Source organism: Sciurus carolinensis, chromosome 6 (assembly GCF_902686445.1).
Source record: "Sciurus carolinensis chromosome 6, mSciCar1.2, whole genome shotgun sequence".
Taxonomy (NCBI): Eukaryota; Metazoa; Chordata; class Mammalia; order Rodentia; family Sciuridae; genus Sciurus; species Sciurus carolinensis.
In genome coordinates, this window is record NC_062218.1 from 141,752,167 (window position 1) to 141,763,960 (window position 11,794).

An 11,794-nucleotide genomic window follows, 5' to 3' on the forward strand; every position below is an offset into this window, starting at 1 on the left:
CAAATATTCTGCAAAAAGATCCTAAAAGGTAAGAAGAAATCTATGGTGCTGGGTTCTGGTCCTTACTCCTCAACTCAGTCACTGTCAAAGCAGTCCTATGTGTTTCCAAAATATTCCCAAAGTGTTCTCATTTGTTTTGGTTTTCTCTGATAGGATTAAAAATGCCTATTGCTCTTTTACAAAGTTTCAACCAATTAACAGCAAGCAGAATCCAATTAATATGTTTAATACTATTAATTTGATTAGAACATTCAACAAATCGCCCTCACTGTACCCAATACTGGCTGAGTGACTCGAATACTTTGGAGAAGTCAGATTGACAACATCGGCATGTTTTGTATCTTTCGGGACCTAAAATTACAAAGGGAGAAAAAAACTCTTAAATAACATGCTTATTCACTGTCAAATAGTTTGTAAATGTTGAACTTTTCCTAAGAGATTCCAGCCACCAGCTGGCTTCTACAGTGTCCAGAACAACTCTTTCCATTTCCAGGCATCTATCTCGTGTTTCTCTGTAGACATCTATTTCCTTAGCTCAGACATTTTCCCTTATCAGTTTTGGTTATTTTATTCTATGTTAGTTCCACTGGTTGCTATTTAAAGGTCCAGTCTGGTAAATAACTATGACAAATGGAAGCTCCACTCTTTCATTCCTTGCCATAACAGACATCAACAGTCAATTACTACACTGTTTCCAATGCATCTCAGTTTCAGAATTTACTGGGGTCCATTGATCTTCCTTTTTAAGACTCACTTGAAACACTAAAGTTGACAACTTTTACCAAAAAATATACTTAATTCCTGCTTTGAATGCCATATCTGGACTCTTCCTGTACTCTTTTCTCTCTCTCAACTGAATCCAGAGATGGTTAGATTGTTGTTGTTGCTTAACCCAAATCTAGTTAGAAGCAAGAAGAAACGAGCTGACTGTCACAGCTCCCAACCAGCAGCATGTACTATAATTAAATCCTTCCTTTTACTTTACCACTCCAATTTCCCTCCTATCACACACACTCTCTCTCATTTCTCCAGGGATAATGCCTTTCTTCTGAAAGCTTAAATGTGGGCAATTACTTTATCCAGAGCGAGGTCCTGTACAACCTGCACTCCCCCAACCCTGCCTCAAGGTAGATGTTAATTACTGCTGTCAGAAGGAACTCCTAGCTAGTAATATAGCTGAGGTATGGAGCCCTGGGATTGTGTGACTGGCTGGTTTTTTGTTTGTCTGTTTGTTTGTTGTGTTGTGTTTTGTTTTTTTAGTAGTTCCCATGCTGACAGAGGTAAGGAATTTTATTAAATCTAAGGCAAGGCAAGCTATGCAGAGAGAAGGTTTGGAAAAGGGTTAGGGGTGTGGACTTCTCAGTCAGGTAAACCTCTGACACAAACCTGTCTAGGGACATTGGTCAGTTCAATTCTACTTCCTCAAAATGATATTAGTGGCTCTCTGCTCCTTCCCATTCAACAGAGAACCAACAGAGAACCACTCAACTTGTGCAGTGCCAGCCGTGTCCCTCAGACATGATGGTGAAGGTTGGAGTGAAAGGATTTTACCGTATTGGGCGCTGGGTCACCAAGGCTGCTTTCAACTCTCGCAAAGTGGATATTGTTGCCACCAATGGCCCCTTCATTGACCTCAGCTACGTGGTTTACATGTTCCAGTGTGATTCTGCCCATGGTAAATTCCATGGCACAGTCAAGGCTGAGAATGGGAAGCTCGTCATCAATGGAAAGTCCATCTCCATCTTCCAGGAGCAAGAACCCACCAATAGCAAAGGGGGTGATGCTGGTGCTGAGTATGCTATGGGGTCCCTGGTGTCCTCACTACCATGGAGAAGGCTGGGGCTCATTGGAAGGCCAGTGCCAAAAGGGTCATCATCTCCACCCCTTCTGCTGATGACCTCATGTTCGTGATGGGTGTGAACCAGGAGAAGTATGACAACTCCCTCAAGATCATCAGCAATGCCTCCTGTACCATCAATCGCTCGCTCCCTTGGCCAGGGCCATCCTTGACAACTTTGGCATTGTTGAAGGACTCATGACCACAGTCCACGCTATCACTGCTACTCAGAAGACTGTGGATGGCCCCTCTGGGGAAACTGTGGTTTCATGGCCATAGGACTGCCCAGAATATTATCCCTGTGTCTACTGGTGCTGCCAAGGCTGTGGGCAGAGGCACCCCTGAACTAAATGGGGAGCTCACTGGCATGGCTTTCCGTATGTCCACCCCCAGTGTGTCAGGTGTGGATCTGACCTGTCACCTGGAGAAAGCTGTCAAATACCATGACATCAAGAAGGTGGTGAAGCAGTCACAGAGGGCCCCTCAAGGGCATCCTAGGCTACATGGAGGACCAGGTTGTCTCCGGCAACTCCAACAGTGATACCCACCCCTCCACCTTCAATGCTGGCGTCAGCATTGCCCTCAATGACCACTTTGTCAAACTCATTTCCTGGTATGACAATGAATTTGGCTACAGCAACAGGGTGGTGGACCTCATGGTCCACATGACCTCCAAGGAGTAAGACCCCTGGACCTCCTGCTCCAGCAAGAACACAGAGGAAGAGAGAGAAGAGAGCTGGGGAGTCCCTGCCCCTAACTCAGTCCCTCAACACACTGAGAATCTCCCCTTTTCCCAATTTCCATCCCAGACCTCCCTGAAGAAGGGGAGGTGCTTAGGGAGCCCTACTGTCACACACCATCAAAAAAGTTCAATGTACCCAGAAAAAAAAAAATGATATTAGTAAGCATTTCTTATAGCATTGGTGCCCAAATTTAATGAGATAGTGAATGTAGGGTTCTCATCAAATTATTTAGTATAATGTAATCATATATTCAATTCTTATCAAATTCTATCAACATGCAACTTCAAATCTACACATCAAAAGTTCTTTTTGTTAACCAGGAGGGCCAAAGCAATAGTAAAAAGAAGTAGGATCACAGTGGTTCTCAGCTATTCCATGCGATAAAATGAAGGTAATATACCTTACACTCAACCTATTTTCTCAATTCTAAGGTATTAGTTTTTTTTAATTTTTACTATTTCTGAAATTATGATGAGTCTTAAAATAGATGAATACATTTAAAGTGATACTGCAAGTATTTTCTCTTCTAAAGTTGTATGGAAATCTATAGAGCATCTTATTTAATTTACATATTAAAGTAAAAGAGTATTATTAAAAATAACTTGTCCTTTTAAGAAGCAAACTGAACTAGGCTCTCAGCAGTTGCCTAGCTAACTACTCAAGCAGTTACCAAACTTTTACTTTGATTTTTTTTAACTTATTCATGGATTTTTCACCTTGACTTTTCACTGCCACTTTTATCTTCTATTTTCTTATCACTTACTGTGTTTCAACTATCTTACCCAACGCCTAATGAAACAATTTATGTTAGTGAACATAGACCTAGAGGTAGACAAAATTAAAGATGAGAATTTCAAGGCTCTAATGAAGAAACAGATTTGGGAGTTGAAGTAACCTGGCCCTTCATATAGCTTTTTAAATTGATTTTTAGCTATTTTCAACTAATATAAGTACATATTTATGGGATGTCATGTTATGCTTAGATACATACATACATTGTACAATGTTCAATGCAGGGTAAACATCCATCTCCTGAAGCATTTATCATTTAATAATTTAAGAAAGCAAACAGAGATCAATTAACATGCCGATCATACAGAACCTGGGGACACAGTAATGAGCAATGCTACGGGGTGGTTAGAATGTGGCCCATATAGCATTTACCAAAAAATCAGTGAAGTGTTAGGGAGATGAAAAGACAAGGGAAAAGGACTTCTGAATTTCTATAGTAGCCAATTTGGAAAGGTAAGCATAAGGGGAAATGTTGGAAGATAAAGTCTACCTAGTGAAGTTTGTTCTGTAGACTCTTCTGGTGGTGTCTCTGGGCTAGTTAGGATCTAGAGCTTGCCCCAGTGGTGACCGTCTCCCCAGTAGCACTGATATAGTTCAGATCTGACTCCAAGGCTATGATTCTTAATCCCTGGAAAAAAGCCTAAATTATAAAGAAACAGCTTCAATAAGCAAAGAAATAATACTATCCGTATAATAATAATAGTGTCCCCTCACTGCATGGTGGAAACAAGAAGCTGGGGATGTCAAAGGGGCCCCAGGGAGCCACCAAAGCCTGGAACATAAGTGCAAAACAATGCCTACCTCCTCCTACCAGAGCCTCTCCTCCTGGGAGCACTTGCTTGTATGACCTGCAAAAATGAACTAATTTATTCTCTAATGAGGATGACACAAGGTACGGGTGGATGGTCTCAGTGCATTAGAAGGAATGCTCATGGTACTTTAGAATACTGGTAGAGTTTCCTTCTTAAAACAAGAATATTTTAATTCTCAAATACTCCTCAACTCAGTCACTGTCAATGATATTAATCATCATTTCTCATAGTATTGGTACCCAAATTTAATGAGATAGTGAATGTAGGGTTCTCATCAATTTATTTAGTGTAATGTAATCATATATTCAATTCTTATCAAATTCTATCAACATGCGACTTCAAATATACACATCAAAAGTTCTTTTTGTTAACCAGCAGGGCAACTGTAAAAAGAAGTAAGATCACAGTGGTTCTCAGCTATTCCATGCGATAAAATGAAGGTAATGAAGGTAAAATGAAGAAAGCATGCTATCTTCTTTGGGGTATCCAGGAACCCACTGCTCCTCTCACCCTCCAGCTTTACCTTCCACTGCCTGTAGGTCAGAGTGTGGCAGAAGAGGTTGTTGGAAGATCATACATTTTCTATTTGAACACACTGCTTTCCACCACATTGGGATTCTAAGGAGGAACTGAGGTGAACTACTGCTTATAAGGAGAGATGCTGCCCATAAATTAACTATTGGCAAAATGTCCATCATCCCAATCATGTCTGTCCTGTTGCAAGATTTGAAATTCTTACAACAGTCATTTCTTTGGAAAAAGACACTTTTCCCCATCTAGGTACTGATATAGTTGGGTTAGACATTTTGATAGATTTATTTCTTTTTTATTAAGCACTCAGAATCCATTTCTCCTTCATTGGATCTATGTAGAACTCTAAATATATTCAGATTGTCAGTCTTCCCCATGTGACTTAATGTAAGATGAACTTAGCACCTGCTTCAGGTGAAGATTCTGATTGGTCCAAGTCGGCACAGTCATTTTGGGTGACTGAGGCTCAGAGGTGACCTCATTTAGTCTAAGTGAAAGACCCTGGTCTATGCTTGGACAACTGGCTTCTATTTCAGACTGTGTGTCTGTCTCATCTCTTTTCTTCAGGGAGTCAACAACCAACTACAGAGCCCTAAGAATCACCAGTTGTTATATGGCCACCAAAAGGTAATTAGTTCAGGGATGAAATTAATACAAAGAAAGACAGAATGACAGCATAAAGACAGCTTGAGGGTTCCTGGTAAAATCACCAAGTTTAACCCACTTCTGCACAGTTACAGACATAATAAAATGCCATGTGGTTCAAGCAGGTTTGAGTCCAGGATTTTGTTTTTTGAATCCAAAAGCAGTTACATAAATTCAGTTTGGGGAGACATAAATGATTGACTAGAGCTAGTTTGACATGGAGTATTAAACTACCTTAGAGCTGGGCATGGTCTCACATGCCTGTAATCCCAGCAATTCAGGAGGCTAAGGCACAAGGTCAGCCTCAGCAACTTAGTGAGACCCTCAGCAATTTAGCAAGACCCTGTTTCAAAATAAAAAATAAAAAGGACTGGGGATGTAGTACAGTGGTAAAGGGCCCCTGAGTTTAATTTCCAGCAGCCAAAATAAAATGAAACTACTTTAGAAATGGCAGCAATCTTGATCCAAACCAATCAGTCATAACGAAATTCTACAAGATATTTTTGGCTTCTTTTCATTTCTCATTTCAAATACTTAGAAACTTATAATTTTTTTCCAAGATATTCTGATTCCATCCACTTTTCTTAAACACCATCCTAGCTCAAGTACCCTGCATTTTTTGCCTGGACAGGACTATACCAGCCCAAATGATCATCCTCTAATACTATAAGCCCACTCCAGTTATGCACATCCATGACACAGATATCTTCAAAAGCTTTTAATGACTTCCCAACAGACTTGGGTCAGAAGCTCAATTTTCTTAGCAGAACACACTTAGTCCTGCATGACCTGCTACCCCTCTTTGCCACATCATCTCATATCTCCTCCTCTCAACACTTTTTCTTTCCTAGTCACACTGGTTTCTTCATTTGTGAGTTTTATGTCTGCCCCAGAGCCTTTGCATCTTCCTCTCTACCTATTCTTGATTTTTCTCTACTTCATATGCTCTACTTTCTCTTATCCATGAAAGTTCAGCAAAAACGTTACCTCCTCAGAGAAGAATTGTTAAGCCATAACATCTGTCAAACAGTCATTCTACCCCATCCTGGTAAACATGATCACATCAGCTTATATGTCTCCTGAATTGCTCTTATCAAAATCTAATTATAACCTGTTGCATGGGTATTTTTTGTTTATTTATTTATTTAGGGCTGTCTCCCTCTTGAGAAAAATTACCTGTATGGAGGAAAGAATCTCACTGGTTTCATCTAGCAAATGCATTGACTTAGATCACAACCTTCAATGGCAGGTTTGAAACCTGGCTGAAAAATTTTTGGTACTCCTCCCACTGAAAGATGGAATCTGTGCTTCCTGGTCTTAAATCTGTTGGAGCTTTGACAAATGTAGCATAGTGAAGGTGATACTTTGTGACTTTCAAGAGTAAGTCATAAAAGCCATGCACCTCTGCTTGTTTGCTGGAATGCTCACTCAGGGAGCCCTGAGACACCACTTAAGAAGTCCAATCACTCTGACACTCTCTTGCTGAAAGGTCACACACAGGTGCTTTGGTAAACAATCTAAGCTGATGTCGTTCTTCAGCCATCCCAGGCCAGCTATCAAGATATGGGAGGACCAAACCCATTTCACAAGTGAGTCCAACTTCTCGAGATGTCATACCAGCAATCCTAGGTGATACCCCCAAATTACAAAGGTATGCAGGAGAGAAAAGAAACACTAGTTGTGCCCCTTCTGAATTCCTGACCCAAAGAATTGATGAATGCAGTGAGACAATTATTTTATGCCAATAAATTTTAGATTGTCTTTTGATACAACAAGCATCTAGAACACTGGCCCCAAGCACTTGCTCAAAACTGTTTACCGAAAGACACTGACCACCTATCTCATGGGGAACTTTATCCAGAGATCTGGTCTCTAGTCCAATTTTTTTTTAAAGCATTATTTGACCTTTGGAGAAAATTTTCCATCTGTAAGTCTCAGTTTTCTTGTATGCATTGAAGTGACAGAACTAGCCAAGCTCTTAGGCCCCCTCCATTTAATTCCTAGTTTAAGAATAAGAACTAAAGGTCCATACAACAGGGGAAAAAGTAAGCAACCATCAGGAAGGAGACCTCCTTACCTGGGACATGAAAGTCAGTTTACTGGACATGAAAGTCAGTTTACTGGGCAGGGTGAGGACAAGGAGAGAACTCAATGAAAACATACGTCCCTACCTTTGAGACATTTGCAAATCACCCTACAGACCATGTAGGTTAGAGGAGCTTAACAGACAGATGGAGTTATTAGGAGCAGGAGGGAGAACCTGAAAATGAATGGTTTCCAAAATTATCTATTTTTATAATTGAACCATCTTCTTTCTTTCTTTTTCCTGAGATGCTGAAATGCTTCTTTCTATAGTACCAACTCCAGAATCCAGAGGATAGACAGGAGTCTGGAAGTGGCAGAAAGGTCAGAAGAAGACTGCTGGGTCTGTAAGCTGATCCTAAAGGTGGAAGGCCTGTGCCAGTCACCACGCCGACTTTCCAAAATGTAAAAGTGTGATAATATCCCTCCTTCATTAGGAAATGAGTGTGCCTTCCAAGAAGTCAAGTGGAATGGAGACAAGAAGATGGGTCTCCTGACTTGTGATCCAGTGCCATCTCACTACACCATGTTCCCAACCCCACCTCCTCAGGTGCCACCCAGAATGGGCATCAAGTTCTAAAGAAAAGATAACAATATATGGCCAGGTATGAGGGGTGGAGATGAAGCCAGAATTAAGAACAGGTAGTTAGTGTAGAAATAGGGGATCGGGTCAAATGGAGGAAATGGAGGCCAGAAAGCCATATGCCTCTGGAAGTTGGAGACTGCCCCTGGAAGAATGGAATGTCAAGAATCTCCGGAGTCCATTGATTACCAAGTTTACCTGCCTTTATCAAGGACTGCAAGCAAGGAGCTGCTAATTGGTGCCCCCTGGGCCCTTACCTGCCTGAATCACCCTGGCCCTCCCCCTGCCCATGGTTTCTCACTTAATGCAAAACTAGGCCTAGTCATGTAGTCAGGAAGGAGAGATAAGGGGGGAGAAAACTGGAGAACAAAAGAGAATTTAACCTATAAAAGATGGAGGGTGCACTCACTTCTTGGGACTTTAGAACATGAGCCATGGCCCCCTTCTTCCTGCTGTGAGAAGTCCGTATTATTACCTTTAAATAAAACCTGCTTAATATGCTTGCCTTGGCGTGCTTCTCTAGTGTTCAATCTTCAACATTAGAAGGAGCAGAACTTGTCACTGGTAAACGGCGGTATCAGAAACACACTTTTTTACCATCTTTAGCATCTGAGATCATGCACTAGCATTGATGTTTGGAGTATAATGGGGTGGGACACTAGCAAATAACTCCTGGGAGAGATTGTTCTTATCCTGAGTAGAGTAGGTTGGTTGGTGGTGTTGCAGACATGCTGGCTGCGATGTTTCAGATACCCCTGAACATGGCAGAAGCACAGTCTGGCAAAAGGGATTGAGAGGACATCTTCTAAAAAGCTCATCAAAAAGAGTCAGTGGACAGATCTGCCAATGGCTGTGTTAGACACTGTTTATAGATTACTATTCCTTCTTCTACTAAGTACAGATGGAACCTCAGAATCTTTCTCAGCACAGTATCATAACAGCCATACTAAAACATAAGAACTATAACATGAGATCAAAGATATTTGCTATCTCTGTACTTAGACATCCTCACCAACAGAAGCAAATGATTCTGAACAGCATCTGCTATCTTCTATTCTATGTTTCTTCATTTCCTTTAAAAGACACAAGGATCGATAAGTCTAGAATAAGAAGTATCAGAGGAGATATGTGTACTGTCTTTAAAATATACAATTAGACACAAAACCCAGGCTTCCATACCTCCTGGCATCATAGTGCAATCCCCTCCATGCCAGGAATTCTCTCTAACAAAGGTCTATTTCAAATGATCAATTTAATGAAAATGAATTTAACTTTATTCAGTCTTCTACCATTCTGAGAGGATGAAATTACAAGTCAGTAAACAAGTCAAAAAGTTAAATCAATATACTACATGTGGAATATCATCTGTTTTCAGAGAAATAGCCCAGTGAGAAGAGGAGGAAGAGGCAAATGTTTGATGACATCCTACCTGCCCCCACCCCATCCCTCACCATACAGGCTTTACAAATTAACCATGACACCTTTTTCTGTTAAAAATTGATGTGGCCTCAGAATCCATCTTGATAAACTGGTCTTAGCTACTCCCATGACTAATTACACTCAACATATGAGATGAGACCCAAATACAGAAAATTAGGTAATAATCACAGATTAGGAAGGAAGATAACTGCTCTCTAGTCCCACCATGGCCATTGGCTGACTCTGTATATTGGACAATTTTCTTTCTTTCTGCAGGTTCTAGTTGCCTTATCAGTAAATGAAAGACAAAAATCTCAATATTGCCTATGGTAGAATGAACACACATTTATTTTCTCTGGAAGGACTCATTAAGATCAGGAAAATTGCCAAGTTGACTCAGTTTAAGAGTAAGGGTGATATGGGTGAAAGAGTACTTCATACTACTTGTAAGATTATTTTAACTTCCTATAGTCAAAAAGAAGCAGAATAATATTATATAAATTACTATCAATTTATTTTTTACTCTATCTGTTCTTGTGTTTTTTTGCTTGTTTTATTGTTTTTGTTATTGTTATTATTATTTTACACCTGGATTGAACTCTGGGGTGCTTAAACACTGAGCCACATCCCCAGCTTTCATTACTTTTTAAAATTTTTGAGGTAGGGTCTCACTAAGTTACTTAGGGCCTTACCAACTTGCTTAGGCTGCCCTCAAATTTTTAATCCTGCTGCCTCAGCTTCCAGAGCTGCTGGGATTACAGGCCTGAACCCTGCACCCCACTATCCTGCTTTAACCCCATTCCATTTTATCTCTAGCACTCCTTAGAATCTCACAGGTATGCAAGACCTTGACCATGTCTGGACTCCTGAACTATATTCATTAGCCCTCTGACTTTGCTAAAATAATTTCTCCTCCAGGACATTACCTGTGCCTTACACTTCTATCCTAAGTTCCACACTTTTAGCTCCTAAATAGGTGCTATTTTGTCACCAAATAAATGAGCAACCAGATTCTCTCTCTCTGATGAATATAAATTATAAACCACAGAAATGAGAGTCAATCCAAAAAGGCTGTTGAGTAGAAAAGTTTCAAAGAAACAGGATTTGGACATCTACACTGTATCATGAGTCAGCAGAGGTAAGTGATCAAGAGACTACAATGCAAGATGTGTAAACCAACACAATAAAGGCCACATAGGACAAACCCACAGCTCACATCACACTCAATGGAGAAAACTGAAAACTTTCCCCTAGGATCCAGAATGAGGCAAGAATGCCATTCTTGCCACTTTTATCCAACGTGGTACTAGAAGTCCTAGCCAGAGCAATAAAGCAAGAGAAAGAAAAGGCATCCAGACTGGAAAGGAAGAAGTCAAATTGTCCCTGTTTGCAGATAGTATGATCTTATATACATAAAACCATAAAAACTCCCCCCAAATTATTAGATTGAGTAGCAGGATACAGAATTGACACACAAAAAATTTGTAGTATTTTTGTATACAAATAACAAACTATCTGAAGAAGAAATCAAGAAAGCAATCTCATTGACAATAGCTACAAAAATATTTAGGAATAAATTTAACCAAGAAGATAAAAGTTCTCTATAATGAAAACTATGCAATATTAATGAAAGAAATTTAAAAAGGCATAAATAAATGGAAAGATAACATGTGTCCATGATTTGGAAGAATAAATACTATTAAAATATCCATAGTAGCTATATTAGTTAACTTTACATTACTATGATGAAATATTTGACATAATTAATTTGTAAAAGAAAAAGACTTATTTTGGCTCATGGTACTGGAGGTTCTAACAATGAAGAGTCCCATTTCATTGGGCCACTAGCAAAGATGGCACATTCTGGCAGAATTACATGATGGGACAGACGGCTTGCATCCTGAGCCAGGGAACAGAGACTGAAGGTCCCACAATCTGCTTCCAGGGTGCTCATCCAATGGCCTAATATCCTCTCGCTAGGACTTTTTCTTTCAAAATCTCCACCACCTCACAATAGGGAAAACCTTAGGACAATGTCTTTAACACATCGACCTGTAGGTGCCATTCATCCAAACCATAGTACTGCCCAAAAGGGGTCTACAGAATCAATGCATTACCCATTGAAATACCAAGTACATCTTCCACAGAAAGAGAAGAAACAATCCAATAATCAATATGGGACTACAAACACCTGAAAGGGTCAAAATAGTCTTAATAAAAAGAACAATGCTGGGGGACTTCCAGCTGGAGACTCTGCGCCTGCGCGCGCCCGACAACCAGCGCTGCGGTGGTTTGAGCGGCAGCGCGCTCCCTGGTATCGGGGCGACCCATGGGTAGCAGCGAGGGCCAG

General features: G+C 40.4%; 1 pseudogene; it reads left to right on the plus strand.

Annotated features, from left to right (window-relative positions):
- The first annotated feature begins 1,521 nt into the window (after positions 1 to 1,521).
- On the plus strand, positions 1,522 to 2,520 carry LOC124987015 (glyceraldehyde-3-phosphate dehydrogenase-like; annotated as a pseudogene).
- The last annotated feature ends 9,274 nt before the right edge of the window (positions 2,521 to 11,794 follow it).